We start from the raw sequence: 21,597 nt of genomic DNA on the forward strand, positions 1-21,597 counted from the left end.
TGGCTCAGTGTCATATTGTGTTTTGTAATGCCCGTGATGAGCACTGGGACATTTTATTACATTAAATGCATTATATAAATACAATGTGTTTCGTTAATTTACTAATTGTTTGGGTATAAATTCCATTACAGCTTCAAAGACATTTGCACTACCTTGGCTATTTAAGGAGAGCTGTTAATCTGATTTTGACAAATAGAAATAAAGTTTCAACGAAGGCTGAAGGAGTGCATTGTCTTTTCTAGTCCCACTTCTCCACAGGTTACAACATATGTTTTCAAATGTTTACCCAGTTATCGATACAGTCAATCATATAGTCTACCTTCTATCCCAGAATAAAATCATCAACCAGGTTTCTTTACTAAACCAAATTATCAGTTTATTATGAAACAAGACTTATCCAGTAACAAATAAAGCATTAACACAAAGATTGAAATATGAAAGTTCCCTTTCAAAATACCCCACACACAAACTCACACACATTGAAAAAAATGCAGAGATTATCCCTGCAGAGTTCTGTTGCAAAAAGAAGATAAACAAAATACTTTGGCCAAATATTTGCTAATTCTTGAAGAAAAAAAGAGAAGATACGGAAGGATGTCCCTTTTGGTCTGGCGTCCAGCTATACGGTAATGGGTCACTGGGATCTTTTCTGGAGCAGTTCTTTTCAAATGGCATCGAGGATTAATCCAGCAGGCCTTCCAGAAGTGTCTCAGGAGAAATGCTGCTTCAGTTTCTCTATTTCTTCATTCTCAGGGATTCTCAAAGAGATGGAAAAGGATGAGCTGGTGGTGGCTTCTCTCTGGTAGGCTTATCTCCAATTGCTTTCAAACACAGTCCACACCCCAACTGAACCAACACAATATCTCTGAAGCGAAAGCACAAACAGCCAATCAGAGCCTCCTGACCCTCATAAATCTTGACATGTCACTTCTCTGTAAATATCTTCCCCAGGTCACCAAGGTTTCTGTTGTTTATTGAGCTTAAGGTATTTGACTTCCAATAAAAGGCTGATTTCGAACAAGACCTCTCAGTGATTCTTGTAAAAAAAAATGTCCATGGAGTCTATTCAACAAAAACAAAATCCAGCATGTATGAAGTCTTCAACCTTCCAAAAAATGAATCCATTTCCACAATTTAAATATAAATCCTCAAAAATTCTTTAACAAGAAACAGAAGCACATTCATAACAACATACTTTTTATGAATCACTCAGTAGAAGTGTTTGATGCTCTAAGTGGTGTGCAGTATTGACGTACTATACGACTATCATATTTCATAAGTTCAAATAGTACAATTAGTATTTGATCTATGGTTACCAAAAAAAAACTGCTGAAGTCTGCCGTGATGTAGGGATTCTTCATCATTTATGCATTATCTGTCTTAATGTTCATACTGAGCCTGTTATAGGCTACAGTTTTACTGTTTTCTCTTTTGTTTTTAGTAAACTTCAGTTCTTTAGTTCTATAAGAAACATATAACTTTCTTCATAATGGCATCCTACACAAGTGTAACACTGCTGTTTTAGTGACAGTTACCACTATGTCTTCTCATTGTGAATAAAGCCTTTGTGTTGTAGGTTTAATGACAGAATAAAATCAAATAGTTGAGAGATGATCAATGTCTTCTTAACCATTTATGTTCAGTGATTGGAACCTCCTGATGATGTGCGTAATATGTTTAACTAAATCAAATATGATTTTAGAATTCGTGAAGTAGGTTTATAATAATCACTTCCTGGATTGGTAGGGCCTTTTCTTATTCTCCATCTTCAGGGCTCAGTCAGAAGGTTATTCTAAGATTTAAGCAATAAGCAACACCAGGACTATCTTGTTTGAAGTAACTTTATTTCTGTTATTGTTCTTAGAGTTGGATCATCAGAAATTTGGAATGTAGCAAAGACCATGACAGATTCTTCAAAGATTTAGATAATGGGAAGAATTGTGAATGTACAGCTTATTGAAAGTTTAACTTTGGATGTGGCTGGTCATTGTTTTTATTATAGTGATGACAGTTTTAGAATCCAAACACAATGAAGAAATAAAACGTGTCAAGGTGGGAAATTGAAGAGTAGATCTATGATTTTCATTAAGGTTGTTTGTTAAACAGAAAAAAATGAAGAAACCATAGAATTGAAGAAAACCTCATAACAATAAACCAATTTATGCAAAGGAGGTAGGTATCTGCACATCTTCACTCTCTTGTGACCATTTACTAAAACTGCTTGAAAATAGCATAGAGTGGGAGAGCATCCCTCTGAGGAATCAGCTGCTCTCTATTTAGTATGAATCCCTGATCCAACACCTTGGCAATCCAGTGTCCCGCCCAAGTGTCATCCTGGTTCTTGAAACTTAAACAAACATGAACAACAATTATAATAACACTTGGAAGTGGGTGGTAGAGTTAAGTGTACAATGATCTGAACATTGGAAAGATAATCGATCCTGGTTGTTAGTTGACCCCAAAGTTAGGTGTCTGGTGGAAATGTTGCAAATGGTTGACCCCAACTTGATTCTGGATACGCCAAGGATGGCAATCATCGGCAATGCTGCTCCACCGTGGTTAACGGTGGATTGGGTCTGCTGCAAGGGGATGGGAGCCATGTTAATTCCAGTCAGGGACATCATTCCACCTGCTTAATGGGGTCACGGCCTTCTATGGGACAGAGGAGCTTCCACCTGCCCTAACCCTCAAAGAATTTTCCTTATGGCCTTCATTTTACCAGCTTGCCACTGGGTTCGGCTGCGAGCTTCCAAGATGATGAGGCGCACGCGCGAGATTTACTCCACGGATCCACTGTGATATTTAGCATGGTGGCTCTTTTACATGGCCGGGGCAGACTGCCCACCCACCCCCCCCCCCACCCCCGGCCCGATGATGTGGGAGGAGGTGGGCACTCCATCCGGCAATGGTGTCTGGTGTCCCTGTGCAAGCACCAGCGCCATTTTTAAAGGGCTTCAAGCCCTTCCAATTCATTTAAATTTTTAAAGTTATAGGGAGTCTGAATTAAAAATGAAAAACTTAATACATGTTTCAATACCCTCTCCCACCCACATAATGACAAAACAAATTATTACTTTCCCCCCCCACCCCCACACAAAAAAAACTTGCCTTTCAGTCCTGACCTTCCACCCCACCCCCCTCAAAGTTTGTAAACTTTGAATCTTACACCTTCACACCACCCCCTAAACCAATCAGAAACGTTTCACTCCGTTTTCCCTCCCCGCCCTCCCCCCCCCCCACCCCTGAAAATTTACCTCCACTCCCCTCCCCACCAGTGCCCCACATCGGATCTCCAGTCAGATATCTGAAGGTGCATTTTGGGTGGGTACCATATGCAACATCAATCCTCGTTTTGCTTTTTTCAGTTGCTGACAGATCCAGTGGCCCAAACCGGGTGTAAAACCAGCAGTGTAGCCATGTACCAACCATTTTCAGGTTTGGCCTCATTCGAGTTTTACTGGCAACCAGTGGGCACCAAACAGATGCTCTCCTACAGCTTACTGGCTTTGGATGGTGGATGTAGGGTGAGAACAGGCTAGCAGCAGGCTGGAGGAATGTTCCCCAGAAATACATTTTAAAAAGTTAAAGGCTTATCTTTTCCTAAGTGGCCTCCAGCAGTCCCTTTAAGGATCACTGGTTAGGCCGCTAAACATCCAGTGCAACTAGGACAGTGCATGCTTTGCCTATTTGTACATTAAATTGCAATTGGAGTCCTACATGTGGCGTAGGGTCCTGATTGGTATATTCAGTCAGCCTCCTGCCTGTTTGGTTTAGAGTGCAGGGCACCCATTTAAAGGCCTGCTTGAAAATTGAATTAGATGGGTAAGTGGGTGTCCAAGGTGCCCACCAGATTTTCCTCTGCTAGCCTCCCACCCTCCACCAGCCCGTCGAGAAGCAGGCAGCTGGCAGTTGAAAATCAACCTCATTGTGTTTCCAGTGTTTTTTTCCCGGATTTCCGGTGTTCGAAATTTTTGTTTTCCTCAATAAAGGTATTTTGCTGGCTTTGTAGTCAATCACAAGTTTTATATTTTGGGAATTCAAGTTAAAAAGAACAATCAGATCTATTTCCAAATCAAGGCCAAATGATATTATTCATGACATATATTTGAAATTTTTTTGGTTATGATTACCAATGCAAACTAAAATTATACTTACACTGGCGTGGTACTTCAATGAGGAAATCGAGTTACTTATCTTGGCCTGAAACAAAGCGGAAAAAAAATCCGACCAATGTTCTAAGCAGAAAATGTCACGGCCTCAGTAAGATATTGCTGTAGGGTAATTCTACGTGTGAAGTTGACCATAACCTACTTTTAAGTTAGTTGCTTTGGTTAGTTTTATTGTGGCTATAGGCTCATCATACTTATGTAATCTGCCAAAGAATGTCATAATGAGTATTTTTGATTGTAAATAGCAACTATTTATAACCGAATGACCTTTGAAGCTTTTGTATTATTTGTTTTCTATCATATAAGATCTGGACTAAATAATTAAAAATTAGACTTGGCAAATTACACAAAAGTACAGAATCATTTCCTGAAAAAATGAAAGTATTTTAATTTTGTTGTAGTTATTTTTTGTTGGCGAGCAATCATGCATGGATTAGATTTGGAAGCTTCCGTACAAATAAATTGTAAAATAAGCATGTAAAGTTTTTTAAGGCAAAGGATTTGGCTTAAAATATTGAATGTGTTTCATTTGGTTCAAATTGGGCTCTTATATTCAGTGCCGTTGATTGAAGTCATGTAAATGTAAGAAGTATTTATAGCCAACTTTTGAATTTACAACTCAGACTATTTCCAATTATTCTTCAGTACAATATCTTAGATACAATGAAATATAGACATCACTAACACACCTAGGGGCTGAATTTTATTAGCGGATGTGTAAAATGGCGGTCCCGCGCTGGCACGATTATGCGGTGGGTGGCCATTTAACGTAATGATGGTGGTCATCCCCACCCCAATCATGTGATGGGGTGGAAATGACCGCGCTGTTCACAGCATCACCTGCTGCTAGAACAGGTGCTGGCACCATCTTTAAAAGGATGCCAGCTCTGCATTTGCATTAGTGTGCTTTCATCAGTATCTCCCTGAGGCTTCACTTCTGTGTTGTTTAAAAATTGTTTTGTTCTCTGTAAGCAGCCCCCCGTGCTCCCCCTCTTCACAAGCTGAGTTCTCCCCACCCCAGCCCCCCTTCGCAGACAAACCACTTGCAGAGTTCTCCCACCCATGCACTTCCCCTAGATAACACTGGTAAAATTCTTACCCTCTCGAGGCACTGAGGACTCTCGCCTCAGTTGCGCCAGCTTTTTAATGACGTGAAACTGAAGGCACGTGGCTGCCACATGTCCAAGTCAAGATTGTGAATGCCTGGTAAGATTGCAATGAATAACATTCAAATGTATGCTAAATAGTATTTAACAGATGTTAATGACCGTGCCATTGTGTCGGGGGGGGAAGTACCACCACAGCACTTCACCGCCTCCTACACAATCGGGAAGTAGCATTACGGCATCTGGTTGTGTGGCGAACATCGCCACACAGATTCGCTGGCACCCCCACCTTCCAGGGGACCATAAAATCCAGCCCCTAATTTCTGTCAAAAGCCAATATATTTTACTGTACCTTTTGAAGTAGTTATTTAATTAGCTTTACAAAAAATACACTTATTAATAAGTATTAATTTGCATACCATTTATTAAAGATTCTTAACTTATGCCTACATTTCAAAGAATCTTTGCGCCAGATATTGTTCTTTTCATTTTGTTCAAGTAAACTAAATGTTTATTTAAACAGCCTGTGATTTGAAATAAAAGCAAAAAGAAGAAAAAATATCATATAACCAGTTTCGATTAATTTAAGTTTGAAGTATTTAAACAATTAGACAGAGGGTCTAAAACAGCAGTGTGATTCATCATAATGGATTACAAAGTAAAAATATTGAAGAAATGAGCGGTAACAACAATAAATGCGATTGATTTTTCCATTCCATCTTTTCATTTAAAAAAAACGGAATTTTTTTTGGTAAATATCTTAAAATAGGTGTAGCTGTAAAATGTCATTTACAGTTCAATCGGTTAGAAATATTAAAGTTTAAATGATGTATGGTATCTATTCTTTCTCGAGCAGTTCTAGGAAAAATACAAATTCTATATTGCAATATTGAAGGAACACAGTAATCATCATGTTTAGGAGTAGGGAACCTTGGGAACTTTTTAAGCTTCCAGCAAAACTGATGGCAGAGTACATTGGCTTGTCATTAATGACACATGCCAAATGTTTATTTGATAGAACACAATGTTTTAACTAATATTAAATTTTGGAGCTGAAAGAATTTCATTATAAAACTGATCTCGTATCTGTATAATGCACAGTGCAGCTGGTGGAGCAGACTCACCCTATCGACTGCACTGTCTGCAAATTGCACTAAACTCAGTGACTCAGAAACTTTGTGCATGTGTTCAAGCTCACACCCAGAGCTATGCTTCCTGGGCAATGAACTTCAAATGTTGTTAGTACACAAGCAGTAGCAATGTTTCCCTTGGTTCTCCGTTTAGTTCCTTTTTTTTTGCTTGGCCAGTTAGACTGTAAGTGCAGTGTTTGCTGTCATACCTATATTAAGAGTAACACAGATCCCAAGGCGCAGATACCAACTTTGACGGCTGTTCATCAGGTGAATACTAAAAAGCACTCTGTGCATCAGTTGGTCAGTCCAGGCTATTTTTAGATTGCCATTTCCATGTCAGTGCAAAGTGGTTTCAGATATGCATCTACACAAAAGTGGTTGATTATTTGGATCTGAATCCCAAATGCACTAAAGTCAGATGTGAGAATACATTTCCTAGGTAGTCCTGTGCTACTTGGATTTTGTACTAAATGCATTCAACTCCACCCCTGTTCAAAGACACATTTTATAAGTGCTCAGGCAATCAATGAGAGCCTGGAACTTCATAATCTTGCATTTGAGTTTTTTAAAAATGCCTTTTGTTGATGATGAAACTTTGACGAGGTGAGATGATGTATGGTGTGGAGGATAAACACCAGTGCAGACCAGTTGGGCCGAATGGCCTGTTTCTGCACTCCAAGTTCTATGTAATTAGAAAAGTAATGTTACCAGACACTCAAAATTTAAATTTAGCTGCTTGGGAAGCAGAGTTGAGACCAGTGTCTGTAGTATAACTGCGGTCCTATTTGTTTGCTTTTCAATCCATTTCAACCATGCCAAATACAGCCATGTTGGGAAACAGAAACATTCTACAAATAATTATGAGCACAATGATACTGCTGTAATGGGGATCCTTTTTGCATTGCTTTGTAAGGGTGCCACTTAAGAAAGACCAATACAGATGATGTGGGAGAACTGTTTTGACTTCATTTGTGACTTACATATGTATAACATGGCAACCCAATGACTGCAGTCAGTGAAGAATATTTCCATGTGAAGTCTCCTACCACCTACAACGCACCCCCATCCCATCCTACGAATTTCCTAATGTGACAGCCTCTTATGTTTCAGTAGTTATCTCACTCTTCAGAACTTAAAAAACAATGCATCATCTGCATTAAGACAGGTTCTTGATCATACCTTACATGCCAAGTAAGCAGCTGTTCCATAAAACCAATCTGTGTTCTTAGTGTTATTAGGACATTGCTGTAAGGTTTTAACACTACTGAAAGGTTTTAATGTCTCTTTCAGAGCAGACATATAAATGTTTAAAGCTTCTTAAATAGCATGTTTTTATAAAAATAGTATTTGTTGCAAATTTGTTGATAGAATTGCAGCAGTTCATTTCATACTAATTGTACAATTCCAACAGTAGTTTAAGAAACTTTTTTCCTTGAAAATGTTGAATCCTAATGGACTTTTTAAGTCTTTAATTTCTTTGCAAAAGAATAAAAGTTCTCATTCCATTAGTTGAATATTGGCTGCTCTGTTTTAAATTGTGAGATTATTTTAGTCTTGTCCTCCAATGTAAATTAACTCATTGAGTCTCACTGGTTTTTCCTCCATCACATTAAAATAAAATACAAACTAATTTAAAATTAGATAATTAGAACTTCACAAAATATGTTTATTTATTTAGAGATACAGCACTGAAACAGGCCCTTCGGCCCACTGAGTCTGTGCCGACCATCAACAACCCATTTATACTAATCCTACATTAATCCCATATTCGTACCCCATCCCCACCTTCCTATACTAGGGGCAATTTATAATGGCCAATTTACCTATCAACCTGCAAGTCTTTTGGCTGTGGGAGGAAACAGGAGCACCCAGCGAAAACCCACGCAGTCACAGGGAGAACGTGCAAACTCCGCACAGGCAGTACCCAGAATTGAACCCGGGTCGCTGGAGCTGTGAGGCTGCGGTGCTAACCACTGCGCCACTGTGCTGCCCCCATGTTAGAAACATAATCTTCAAGAAATTGCAAAGTAAGAAATGAGAAAGATACATGATAGCTGAAAAAATCTGAATAATTTTAACAACTGAATCATAAGATAAGAAACCATTTTATTAACATAGGTTGGTAATTGTGTAGGATTTTACTAAGTTCCTTGTGTTCTTTTAACGCAATCACATTTGTAGAGCAGGTAGTTAAATGGTCTGAACCACAAAGATATTAGTTGGTCTTATTTTAATTTACTGTAACTTACAGAATATTGATTACAATATAATCTTTATACAACCAAAAATAAAATGTGATTAATAATGATTCAGAATCCTATTATTGTATAAAATATTCAAGATGCGACTAAACATAACTATGAGTGAAGTAGTTAATGTTTGTTTTGTCTTATTCAAATTATGAGTCCTAGAAGACCCACTTTTCCATCCATATTTCTTTGTTTCCCACAACACCTGCAGATATCATTTTCTACCAGTGTCTCTGTCCGAACATACTACATATTTCAGAAATTCAAATTGACCAAAAATATTTCTCAGTTGTAATATTCTTAAACTATGACATAGTTTATACTGGTTATATTTTAGATTCTGGTGCAAAATTGATGTCATTTTCTTAAATGGTGAAAACTATTTGTCCACCTTATTTTTCTTAAACCTCCTTGATGACATGCTTTGAATTCCATGTTCATTCACTATTTCTGAATCATATACATAGGCTTTTTATAGACGTATTGCTCTTACAATATTTCTATGACCAGATAAGCTGACATGTACTCATTCTTCATCAAATATTAAGCCTTTTCTATGTAAGTGACTGAATACAGAATATTGATGTCCTAAATCTTATATGTTTGTTATAAAATATAATTGTACTGATTGGAAATATCTTAAGTTACATTGAAGACTATTACAATAATACAGAAATTGATATCATGGAAGCAATATAGTTATGCTTTAAGCCTTCAAAATAAAAACATAAAATGCTGGAGAAACAGTGCAAGTCCATCGGCATCTGAAATGAGAAAAGAATAGCAACCCATCACCAGAATGCCAAATTTTCTTTTTATCTCTAACATTTTGAGCATCAATTAATCTTAGATATTTTAAACACTTGCATTGCATTAGATTTTAATGTATAAATACTGCCTACAACAAATGGAAGGTACTAGATGACCACCAATGCCATATAAGTGTTCCATAATCAGATAAAATCAGACAACTTGGTAATGTATTGAAATATTGAATGAGATTGTCAATGACAGACCAATGAGAATTGCTTGTCTGAAAAGACAAGTTTGTAATAAAAATATTAGAAACATGACAAATGAACAATATTAATGTATTTTAAGCGATCATGAGATGTATGTCAGTTTGATATAAGCATTGCATATATTTTATAATTTAACATTTCTATCAATTTATTTTCTAGTGATGTGCATGTGTATATTATTTACAGAAGTAACTCGGGAATATTTAACAGCTTCATAGTGACAACATCAACTTTCACAATGCTGCAGAAAAATCAAATAAATTATGATTTTTTAAATTAATTCCCAACATTGTTTAAAATTAGTATAATTCTTTGTTTCATTGCATTTCTTTATTATTACTTTGCTTTATTCATTTATGAAATATACAAAAAATAATTTTTCAGATGTTGTATGAAGGAAAAGAGGTATGGATTTCAGAAGCTGAAAAAGATCTTCAGATTGTTCTTTTTCTAACGAGTTAACTTTTGCAATCGTTAATGTTTATGATGAGTTAATGCGATAATAGCAAATTGCATCAAAAGAGGGCGGCTATAAAATGTTTCTAAAAGGGATATATTGCATGCTGCTTTGTAACCCTTTAAAGTAATAATATGTTCGAGCAAGCTAAATACATTACCTTGAGAGTTTTTTTGTGTATGTAAAAGAAATCTGTTGGTTATCTTTGATTGTGGTTTGCTTTTTGCAATGGAAAACTTAGTATAGTCAAATCGTTATATGGCCAATATCTATATTTTAATATCACTGAGTTCGGATACAAAGTGTAGATATCACTAAAGCGCATAAACTGCTGCAAATACTACAGCAGCACAATGTATGAATTTTAAAACACAGTTTCTTTCTGGTAACAAAATAACCTTTCTGGTTAACATCTTTCATTTATTCCACTTAGTACCAATGCCAGTATTTTGACTTAAGTTATTAATGGAGATTTTTTTTCCATAGTCATAAATCTGAACAAGTTTCAAACCATGATGCATACACATTTTGTGACAAGCAAAATCTACTAACTTATTTATTTTAAAAACTATATATGTTATATATATATATATAAAACTTACATGAAGTATAATAGTCATATTCTTAACTAAGTATATTACTTTATATAACACAGTTACATAGATGTAATTTTAACAAACTTTTTTCTCTTAATGAACACGCTGTCAGAAACTGTTTCAAATACTTGCTTGAACATTTGTTTCACATAAAATGACTGATGAGAATTTGACAGAATGGTATTAAGCTACACATATTTCCTCTTCTCTGGGATCTATTCAACAACAAAATGATTTGCACATCTGCCGCTTCATAAGTTAGCAAAGCATGCTAAAGGTGGCTTTATAAAAAAGACCAGACACAAATAGGGGGAGGGGGGTGGGGGGGTGGGGGGCTGTTGGCGTTAGCCAAAAACATAATTGAAGAGGTTGGTTTAAGAAAGCTTTTGAAAGTGAGAAGAAATGAAGTAGAGCAAAGAATCAAGTTTTTGAATGCTGAATTCATTGCATGAATATTACCCACTAGCCCCAAAGTTAGAAACTGGAGCTTAAAGGGATCATAAAAATTAGAAATAAAACCAAAAAGTGCTGGAAATACTCAACAGGTCTGGCAGCATCTGTGGAGAGAGAAGCAAAGTTAACGGGCTGGATTTTACCATAGGCAGATGGGCTTCGCCACTGATGTAAAAGCGAATCCGATTTCGCCTAGCCCGGGGATCTGACCCGCATTTAATAAAAATTAGAATTTCTTTTCAAGGTTAAAGTCCTATTTAGTGCAAAAAAACCTTCTTTCCCCTCCATCTCTTAGACTTTGTGTTGCAAGGATAGAGGCCTCAATGTTCCAACCTGCACTCATCATCAATGAAGTTCTGCACTGTGAGCAGAGCTTCAAACAATTGGAGCTTTAGTGTAAATGGGCATGTTGCAGCCAGAGTGAGCAACGTTGAGTCAAGTGGTATATTAATTTATGGATTATATTTCTTATTCGTTCATGGGATGTGGTGTTACTGGCAAGGTCAGTATTTATTGCCCATCCCTAATTGCTCTTGAGAACAGCAATATGTAAAGTCAAAGGGACAATTCTGAATTTGGGCAATAATCAGGTCAATGGAAACCGAAATCACAAGTGATTTATCATGGGCTGCTGATCTAAAATTGCCCATTTTACACTATCACCAAAAGTTAAAATTACTCCCAATATCTCAGATTTAAATTGTCAGGATTATGGTACTGAGGATGAGGGTTCATTATACAGTCTCCCAGGTGAATACAGCTTTTTAATACTCCAGGGAATCATGAATGTTCAAAAGCAAAATACTGCAGATGCTGGAAGTCTGAAATAAAAGCAAAAGTTCTGGAAATACTCTGCAGGTCAGGCAGCATCTGTGGAGAGAGAAGCAGAGTTAATGTTTCAGTTCGATGACCTTACAGCCTGAAACGTTAACTCTGGCCGGAATTTTTCCCTTGGCGGACGTGAGTTGTCTACTGACTAAAAACTTGGTGGCAAACCAGCCTGGCCTGGGGATCTGGACAGCATTTTGCAGTCCCCAGGCATTTAATTGGTCTGAGGCGGGACTTTCACCTCATTGAGGCAGGAGGTTCTACCTAATGGAGCTGCCGGCCAATCAGCAGGCCGACAGTTCTTAGTCCCAGCAGCGCCACCGGGAGCGGTGACCACTGATGGGACTGCAACCCAGCCTTCAGAAAGATGATGTTGGGGAGCCCCGGAACGAAGGTACGTTTTTGGTGCCTCGCCGCGGGTGATTGGTCGGGCCCCGGCAAGGCAAGGTTTGGGGGGACCGGGGGGGGTTTGTTGGGAGTGGTTGAGGCAGTGGGGGCGGCCCTCCGTCGGGTACAGGGTGCCTGATCATGAGGCCACCCCCCAGACCATCAGAAAGCCACCTGCTTTTGTCAGGCGGCTTCTCTTGGGCCTAGGCTGCCTGACCAGCCACGGGTAAAGTCCCCATGGCGGCGGGTGGAGGCCGTTAAGTGGCCACTTAAGGGCCTTGATTGACCTGGGGAAGGCAGGCCATTTTTTGCCACTGCTGCCCCGCGTAAAATGGCTGCGGAGGTGCAGCGGGTCGGGAAGGTTACCTCCCTGCTCTAAAATTACGGCCTCCATTTCTCTCTCCACAGATGCTGCCAGACCAGCTGAGTATTTCCAGCATTTTCTAAATTTGTTTTTGTTGCTGCTGTTTGAGTGAGGTCCCACGCCATTGGCTCAGTCAGGACCTGGTGCATCTGTGACTGTCAGTACACTGATCATTGAGCATAAAAATGGGAAAAGGTGGGCCCCACTGGTAAGATCCAGGGCAGAGAAAAGCCTGGACCTCAAAGAGGGGGCAATTTATTTATTTTTTGCTGAATAGCCAAATTACTAAAGGTACTGAGAAGGATGTGGGCGAAATGGGAGGAGAGAGGGACTTCCTCAGGAACACTTTACCCAAATGTGGGCTCTTCCCATAGTGCTGCATGCACCTAGCTGCCACATGTTAATTAGCTGCTGTCCCACTAGGTCCACATACTTTGGCAGCATCAGCATTGGAGGGTACCAACAAGCACAGTCTTGGCATTTTGAGGAATTTCAGGGCCAAACTGTTGATATTTTAGGACAATATACTAACATTTCATAATGAGTTAATCTTGCCCATCATCAAAGTTGCCCAACATTGAATACCAGTGTCAGCTGCTGATGACACTGACTGGAGAATGTCCCTACAGGTGAGCAGTTATCGAACAGTTTCATTGCCTTCATTGTTGTGGCTAAAGCTACTGTTGCTCCAAATGCAACCTGCTCTGTGTTACTGTTTGTGTCAGATGTGATTCTGGAATCTCTAGCCTTTGATGGTGTACACCTGCAATGACGGCAGCAGCAGAGGCCTGTTTATGTCGCTAATTTGTCCACAATGGCAGAATTGTTCCCAGCAATGAAACAGTAATGTAGTGCAGCACACACAAAACTTTAAATAAACTTTTGAATAATTTACTTTTATTGATCATGTGTTGCTTGACATGCACAAATTATTTTTATCCCTGCACATGATAAACATTGATCTGGTGGGCAGTGACATTGCTTACACTCACAAAAGAGAACCCAGGTTTCCCTCCATGTGTTAGAGCTCAGAACCAATATGTCAAGTGATTTGACATGAAAGGAAGCATCTATTTAACTTCTAGATTCCTCTAGGGATTCCCCAGGCCAGATCTCATAGTACATGTTCTTCTTAAGATCACTTTATTAATCAGAAAGCTGAAGCAGCTTATCTGATGATACTGAATTTCCACACTCAGTGTATGTTTACAATGTCTTTGTATTGACTCTTGAGCGATGAGCTGCCACCCACTTATATTAGATTGTTTCCATTCGGTGTTTTGTTTGAACCCACACAAGACGCGCACTGCAGAGATAGAACAAAAGAGAGAAAAGATTAGGGTTACCGTTATGGAACAAACTTATAGACAGCAATTTAACATAATAAGTCCAGTTTTCTTGATAATCATCTGTAACCTTTCTCAGTTATTGTAGAGCAATGGTTAAACACGAGACCCACTGTAAACTTGTACAAATGTCGATTTTAGCCAATTTGTACATATATCATGAAGTTAAATGCAATTTTAATTTTCACCAATATATGTACAGACTTGGTAAATCTTTATTAAAGCTGAGGTGAGATGGTGGGAAATCTACATAGAAATTAGATTCAAATACAACATTCTACTTCATGCGCCAGAGGTGTTTTGTGCCCAGCTGCTGGTAGCCTGAGATCCACGCCCTTCCAGCACCAACACACTGCGCTCCAGTACCTACAATCTACAAGAGGCACTGCAGCAATTTTACAAGCAACCACGACCACCAAGAAGTACAAAAGCACCAACACTGTGGGAACACCACCACTTCCAAATTCCCCACCATCCTGACTCTTGGGCATATCACCGTTCCTATATCATCATCGAGCCAGTTCCATAACTGTAATGTTGTAAGGTTTTTTGGAAGCACCATGCTCACAGTAAGTCATGTTTTCAGTGATACTGCATGAAAGAAGGCATGCTGGAATGATCAATGCAGCAAATCCTGATTGGCTGTACCTGTCAAGATGCCATCCGCCATCAGTATAGTCATCATTGCCCTTACTTGGAATCAACTGACTCCTTCTCATCAAAGAGACGGTGCACAGCTGTGCCATCTGCTACCAGGACAAGTAGAACTACAATGCAACACAGGGCTGGCATAACCAGTAATAGTTCTGTTGCTGTGGTTCTCGAATCTGCTTCCACCTCCTTCATGGAATGCTGGAATGCCGACTTACAGGGATGGTGCTGTGGAGTGACAAGGAAGCAGCTACATCATGGAGGACCAACATTTTAAATGAGTGCTACTTGCCTGCAGATTAATGCTTGTATTTAGGGTTTTTGTTCCTGACTTGTGCAGCTATCAATTTTACAGGGTCAACAGTATGTTGATGTGTTGGACAAAAGAGCTACACAAACCTGAGAAAAACAGCCTTAGCAAGATTTCCACCTCTCTTCTGCCAAATTTATGAGATCTGCTGAAGTAATCAGAAATCTAATGATTCAACCAAACGTTTAAAAATACTTAGTCATCACTACAGTGGAGTTTACGTAGACCTCACATGAAAAATGTGTAATCATGGAAAATATTGTTCACTGAAACCTTTAGGAACTAAATGCCCTTTGTAATTTTCTCAATACACATATTTGCCATCACGCCAAGATTCTATAAATTTCTGTTGCTGACAAGTACAAAATAGATTGACAAAGTAAGCATTTATTTTTAAAATATTTGGGAGTTGAGATTCCTTGTAGTGCACTGCTTAATACAATGTTAGAATAGAACAGTGGATTTCACAGATCTCAGAATTGTTACAGCACGGATGGAGGCCATTCAGCCCGTTGTGTCTGGGCTGGCTCTCCAAAAGAGCAATTTACCTAGTGCCACTACCCTGCCTTCTCCCCATAGCCCTGCACATTCTGCCTTTTCAGATAACAATCCAATTCCCCCTTGAATGCCTTGATTGAACCTGTCTCCACCGCAATCTCAGGCAGTGTATTCCAGATCATAATCACTCGCTGCATGAAAAAGTTTTTCCTCATGTCACCATTGCTTCCTTTGCCAATTACTTTAAATCTGTGCCCTCTTGTTCTCGATCCTTCCACCAATGGGAACAGTTTCTCTCTATCTGTTCTGTCCAGACCCCTCATGATTTTGAACGCTTCTATCAAATCTCCTCTAAACATTCTCTTCTCCAAGGAAAACAGTCCCAACTTCTCCAATCTATCCAGGTAACTGAAGGTCCTCATCCCTGAATCTTTTCTGTATTCTCTCTAATGTCTTCACATATTTCCTAAAGAATGGTACACAGAACTAGACACAATACTCCAGTTGAGGATGAACCAGTGTTCTATACAAGTTTAGCATAACTTTTTTTTATTCATTCAGGGGATGTAGGCATCGCTGGCTAGGGGAGCATTTATTGCCCCTCCCTAATTTCCCTTGAGAAGGTGGTGGTGAGCTGTCTTCTTGAACCACTGCAGTCCATGGGAGTGCTGTTAGAAAGGGAGTTCCAGGATTTTGACCCAGCGACAGTGAAGGAATGACAACATAATTCCATGTCAGGATGGTGTGCGACTTGGAGGGGAACTTGCAGGTGGTGGTGGTCCCATGCATTTACTGCCCTTGTCCTTCTAGTTGATAGAGATCGCGAGTTTGGAAGGTGCATTCTAAGGAGCCTTGGTGCGTTGCTGCAGTGCATCTTGTAGATGGTACACACTGCTGCCACTGTGCGTTGGCATTGGAGGGAGTGAATGTTTGTAGATGGAGTGGCAATCAGGCGGGCTGCTTTGTCCTGGATGGTGTCGAGCTTCTTGAGTGTTGTCGGAGCTGCACCCATCCAGGCAAGTGGAGAGTATCCCGTCACACTCCTGACTTGTGCTTTGTAGATGGTGGACAGGCTTTGGGGAGTCAGGAGGTGAGTTACTTGCCGCAGGATTCCTAGCCTCTGACCTGCTCTTGTAGCCACGGTATTTATACGGCTACTCCAGTTCAGTTTCTGGTTAATGGTATCCCCTAGGATGTTGATATTGGGGGATTCAATGATGGTAATGCCATTGAATGTCAAGGGGAGACTGCCTTGCTTTTGTACTCTATGCCCCTATTAATGAAGCCTAGGATGCTGTATGCTCTATTAACCACTCTCTCATCCTGTCCTGCCACCTTTAATGATTTATGCACATATACACCCAGGTCCCTTTGCTCCTGAACCCTTTAGAATTGTACCCTTTATTTTATATTGTCCCTCCACATTCTTCCTGCCAAAATGAATCACTTCATGCTTCTTTTATTTTATTTTTTATTTAAAGATACAGCACTGAAACAGGCCCTTCGGCCCACCAAGTCTGTGCCGACCAACAACCACCCATTTTATACTAATCCTACATTAACCCCATATTTCCTACCACATCCCCACAATTCTCCTACCACCTACCTACACTAGGGGCAATTTACAATGGCCAATTTACCTATCAACCTGCAAGTCTTTGACTGTGGGAGGAAACCGGAGCACCCGCCGGAAACCCATGCGGTCACAGGGAGAACTTGCAAACTCCGCACAGGCAGTACCCAGAACTGAACCCAGGTCGCTGGAGCTGTGAGGCTGCGGTGCTAACCACTGCGCCGCCCTGCATTAAATTTTATCTGCCACTTGTCCACGCATTCCACCAACCTGTATTTGTGTTTTTGAAGTTCTACACTATCCTCCTCACAGTTCACAATTTTTCCACATTTCGTATCATCCACAAATGATGAAATTATTATCTGTACACCAAGGTCTTGGTCATTAATATATATCAGGAACAGCAAGGGTCCTAACACCGACCCTTGGGGAACTCCACTACAAACCTTCCACCAGTCCGAAAAACATCCATTACCTACTACACTCTGTTTCCGGTCACTCATCCAATTTTTATCCATGTTGCTACTGTCCATTTTATTCCATGAGCTATAATTTTGCTCACAAGTCTGTTGTGTGGCACTATATCAAATGCTTTTTGGAAGTCCATGTACATCACATCAACAGAATTACCCTGATCAACCTTCTCTGTTACCTCGTCAAAAAACTTCAAGTTAGTTGAACACAATTTGTCCTTCATAATTTCCCTAATTAACCTGTATTTGCCCAAGTGACTATTAATTTTGTTATTTTGTTATTGATTATCATTCCTAGAAGCTTCCCCACCACTGAGGTTAAATTGACTGGCCTGTAGTTGCTGGGCTTATCTTTACATCCTTTTTTAAACAAGGGTGTAGCACTTGCAATTCTCCTGTCCTCTGGCATCACCCCTGAGTCGAAGGAAGACTGGAAAATTATGGCCAGTGCCTCTGCAATTTCTACTCTCACTTCCCTCAGTATCATTGGATGATCTTATCCAGTTCTGGTGCCTTATCAACTTTAAGTACGATACCTCCTTCTTATCAATTTTAAACCCTACAAGTGTCTGAATTACCTCCTCTTTGTTCTTCATCTTATTCTCTATGGGTGGAATTTGATGGGCTGTGCAAGAACAGATTTGGTGGCTTGAGGGGGTGATTTAATTAAGTGGGAGGTATTTTTTCAGATTTCCGATGGTGGGATATTTTAGAGAAATTAAGATGGAGGCATATTTGTGGCATTCCGGGGTTCCCCCGCATGGTGGTGGATCGCAGCTTTGCATCCCATTAATACACATTATCCTATGGATAGTTACAATTAAGTCCTACTTGCCAGATTAAGTGAAAGGTGAGCACTATTCCTATGCCACCTGGTTCACGATTGTTTCAAAGTGGTGTGCAACAGTCGGATTTGTGCAGTTGCATTCCAGGTCTGTGTTGTTCTCTCTTTAACTCATTTGCCAAACGAATGCCAGCATTGGAATGGATGTTTGCCTCCAGGCTTAGCACCAGCAAGGGTGATTCTTCTCGGAGAATGGCGGCGAAGGCATGGAGAGATCTACATGGAGGAGTAGGGGAGGGTCCCTCAGGAAGGGAAGGATGGGGTGATTGGGCCTGTAGATTACTACTTTTGAGATCCTGCTTGCTAATTTCTTACCTAGCTTCCTAAGCTCTGACCGCAGGGCCACATCCCTCTTCCTACCTATGTTGTTGGAACCAATGTGGACCAAGACTGCTGGCTGTTCACCCTGCCCCCTCAGAGTGCTCTGCAGCCATTCAGTGACATCCTTGGCCCAGGATGGGGAGGCAACGCACCATCCTGGACTCACGTCTGTGGCCACAGAAACGCCTGTCCATCCCCTAAATATCAAATCTCCTATATTGTTCTTCCAGTATTCCTTGTGCCCCACTGTGCAGCTGAGCCAGCCATGGTGTCGTGGCCCATGGCCTTGGCTCTAGCTGCATTTCCCAGATGAAGCATCACTTCCCTCAATATTCAGAACTGAATACCAGTTGGAGAGTGAGATGCATTCACGGGACTCCTGCAGTACCTCCCTGTTTCCTCTTGGCTGCATGGCGGTCACCCATTCTCTCTTTCCCTGCATAATCTTAAGCTGCGGGGTGACCACATCTATAAAAATGCTATCCATGAAGCTCTCAACATCACGGATACACTGCAGAGGCGCCAGTCATTGCTCAAGTTCCAAAACCCGGATTTCGAGCTGCTGCAACTGATGACACTTCCTGCGCATATGGTTATCCAGAACATGGGAAGCAGCCTGGAGTTCCCAGATAGTAGAAGATGTGCACTCCTGAGGTCAGAGCAGCCCTGCCATTCCTCGATCTACTAGATAATAAGCCTCGCTACTACTAATTTATACCTGAGAGGAGAAAGGAGAGGGAAAAAGTGAAAAAAAGATAAAATACTCACCAAACAATCTGCTTCCCAGTGACATCACACTTGATGGAACGCTGTTGGTCAGTCTGAACGTGCACACTATCTGCCCACTCTTTGCTAGTCCGCCGCTCTGGCTCTGCTCCCTCACCGGCCTGCTCTTTTCTAATTCACTGCTCTAGCTGTAAATTTTTTGCAATAGTTATATCTCCTAATACCAGTTAAACAACTGCCCCTATTTAGAGAGAGAAAAAACATTAAAACTCACCAACCACTCGCCTGACTGCTTCTGGGCTTCAGCTGTCACGTCTCGCTGCTGGTCTTTTGCTCCCTTTCTCAGACCACTCCTTTTTTTGTAAAAGGTCAGAGCAGCATGTCCTCCGTCATTGCACTGAATTTCCACACTTAAATTTCCAAGCTCATACTCTGTCTCGAGCTGCACTCCGTTATGAGCTGCCACCTTTGTGCCTGATTACTGATGCAACAGTTATTAATCCACTTTAAAAAAAAGCGTTAATGACTGTGTTTAAATAGTGCACAGGATTTCTATATAAGAAAGAGCTTGCATTTATGTAATGCCTTTCACATTCTCAGAATTGCTTCATGGCCAATGAATGAATGACTTTTAAATTCGCTGTTCTCATACAGGCAAATGCAGCAGCCAGTTTTCCTACAGCAAGTTCCCACACACAGGAATAGGATAAAGGACCAAATAATCCAGTTCTGCTGGTATTGCTGAGGGATAAATATTGGCTAGGACACTGGGAGAGCTCCCTTCACATCCTTAAATAGTACCATGGGATCATTTGCATCCACCTGATCAGGCTGACGAGCCTTGTATTAACATCTCATTTGAAAGATGGCACCTGCAGCGGTGCAACAGTTCATCAATACTGCACTAAAGTGACAGCCTAGGTTATGTGCCCAAATCCTGGAGTGGGTATTGAACCCATGACCTTCTGACTGCACACAGAGGAATTTCAATCATTTGATGTACAACTTCCTGTTAATAGTCTTGTGTATTTCATGATTATTTGGACCACTTAATAACTGACCAAATGGATGCTGGAAATCTGAAACACTAACTGAAAATGCCGGAAATACTCAGCAGATCAGGCAGCATCTGTGGTGGGAAAAGCAGAATTAACGGGTGGAATTTTGTGCTGGCAGCGGGGGTCTCGACTTGGTGGGAAACCTATACTGAGATCCTCACGTTGGCTCTTGTACGGAAGGCCCACCGAATTTAATGCCAATCAGGCACTTAACTGAACAGCGGCAGGCCTTCTGTGCGATTTAGTACCCTGCCATCGGAAGTCACGGCCATGCAGAGCTGCTGGCCAATCAGAGGCCACCAAGGAGCGGCGCTGGAACCAGCCTCAAGGTACGTCAAGGAGGGAGGGGCTCGTGGGATGGGGGGACGGGGGGTCGGCAGAAAGGGCAGGGGTTGGCCCTCAGCGGACCCCCCCCCCCTTCCCGATGCCAGGTCCCTCATTCAGCCTTTGAACGAGGGACCCCCCACCCCCACCTGCAGCTGGGAAGCAGCCCACATGGTTTACTCGTGCTGTGCTTCCTGTGCGACGACAGGATCTCCTGTCACATGGCTAATTATGGCTCCAGCGGGAAGAGGCCCTTAATTAGAGGTTAATTACCCAGTTAAGGCTCTCAATTGGTGGTGTGTGGGAAGGCCGTTCACGGGCCTTCCCGCCCCAGAGTAAATTTCGGTGGAGGCATAAAATTCCACCCAGTGTTACAAGTCGATGTCCTTTCATCAGAACTACCTGACCTGAGAATTTCTAGCATTTTCTATTTGATAACTGACCAGTTGGGTATTTGATTCTCAAACAAACCAGTATGGATTCTAATCCCAAAGTTTCCTATTACTTGAATACAATTGTCTAAATTGAATGAATTTGAGCAATTATTAATTTACCTATCAAATAGAAGAGTGCACAAGCACAATATTTCAGATGTACATCAGTTCCTAGTGTACATGGGCTTAGAACGCAAAACTGTTCCTGATTTGGCACCAATCAGCAATCCGAGAGGACATAGGTTGGCTGATGTGGGAAATGAACAAAATGGCAG

At 40.8% G+C, this 21,597-nt stretch overlaps 1 protein-coding gene and 1 long non-coding RNA gene across 3 annotated transcripts in view; one reads left to right on the forward strand and one right to left on the reverse strand.

Moving 5' to 3' along the window:
- Positions 1-21,597, forward strand: part of cd247 (CD247 molecule) — a 164,060-nt gene that overhangs the window by 54,838 nt on the left and 87,625 nt on the right. The gene's annotated exons all lie outside the window — the stretch shown is intronic.
- Positions 13,681-19,929, reverse strand: LOC137374563 (uncharacterized). Its single transcript, XR_010975848.1, has 3 exons — positions 19,781-19,929; positions 19,549-19,694; positions 13,681-14,070 (listed from the first exon to the last, which is right to left on the reverse strand). It is a non-coding gene; the product is annotated as an uncharacterized lncRNA (long non-coding RNA).

The sequence above is a fragment of the Heterodontus francisci genome, chromosome 10, assembly GCF_036365525.1.
Source record: "Heterodontus francisci isolate sHetFra1 chromosome 10, sHetFra1.hap1, whole genome shotgun sequence".
Lineage (NCBI taxonomy): Eukaryota > Metazoa > Chordata > Chondrichthyes > Heterodontiformes > Heterodontidae > Heterodontus > Heterodontus francisci.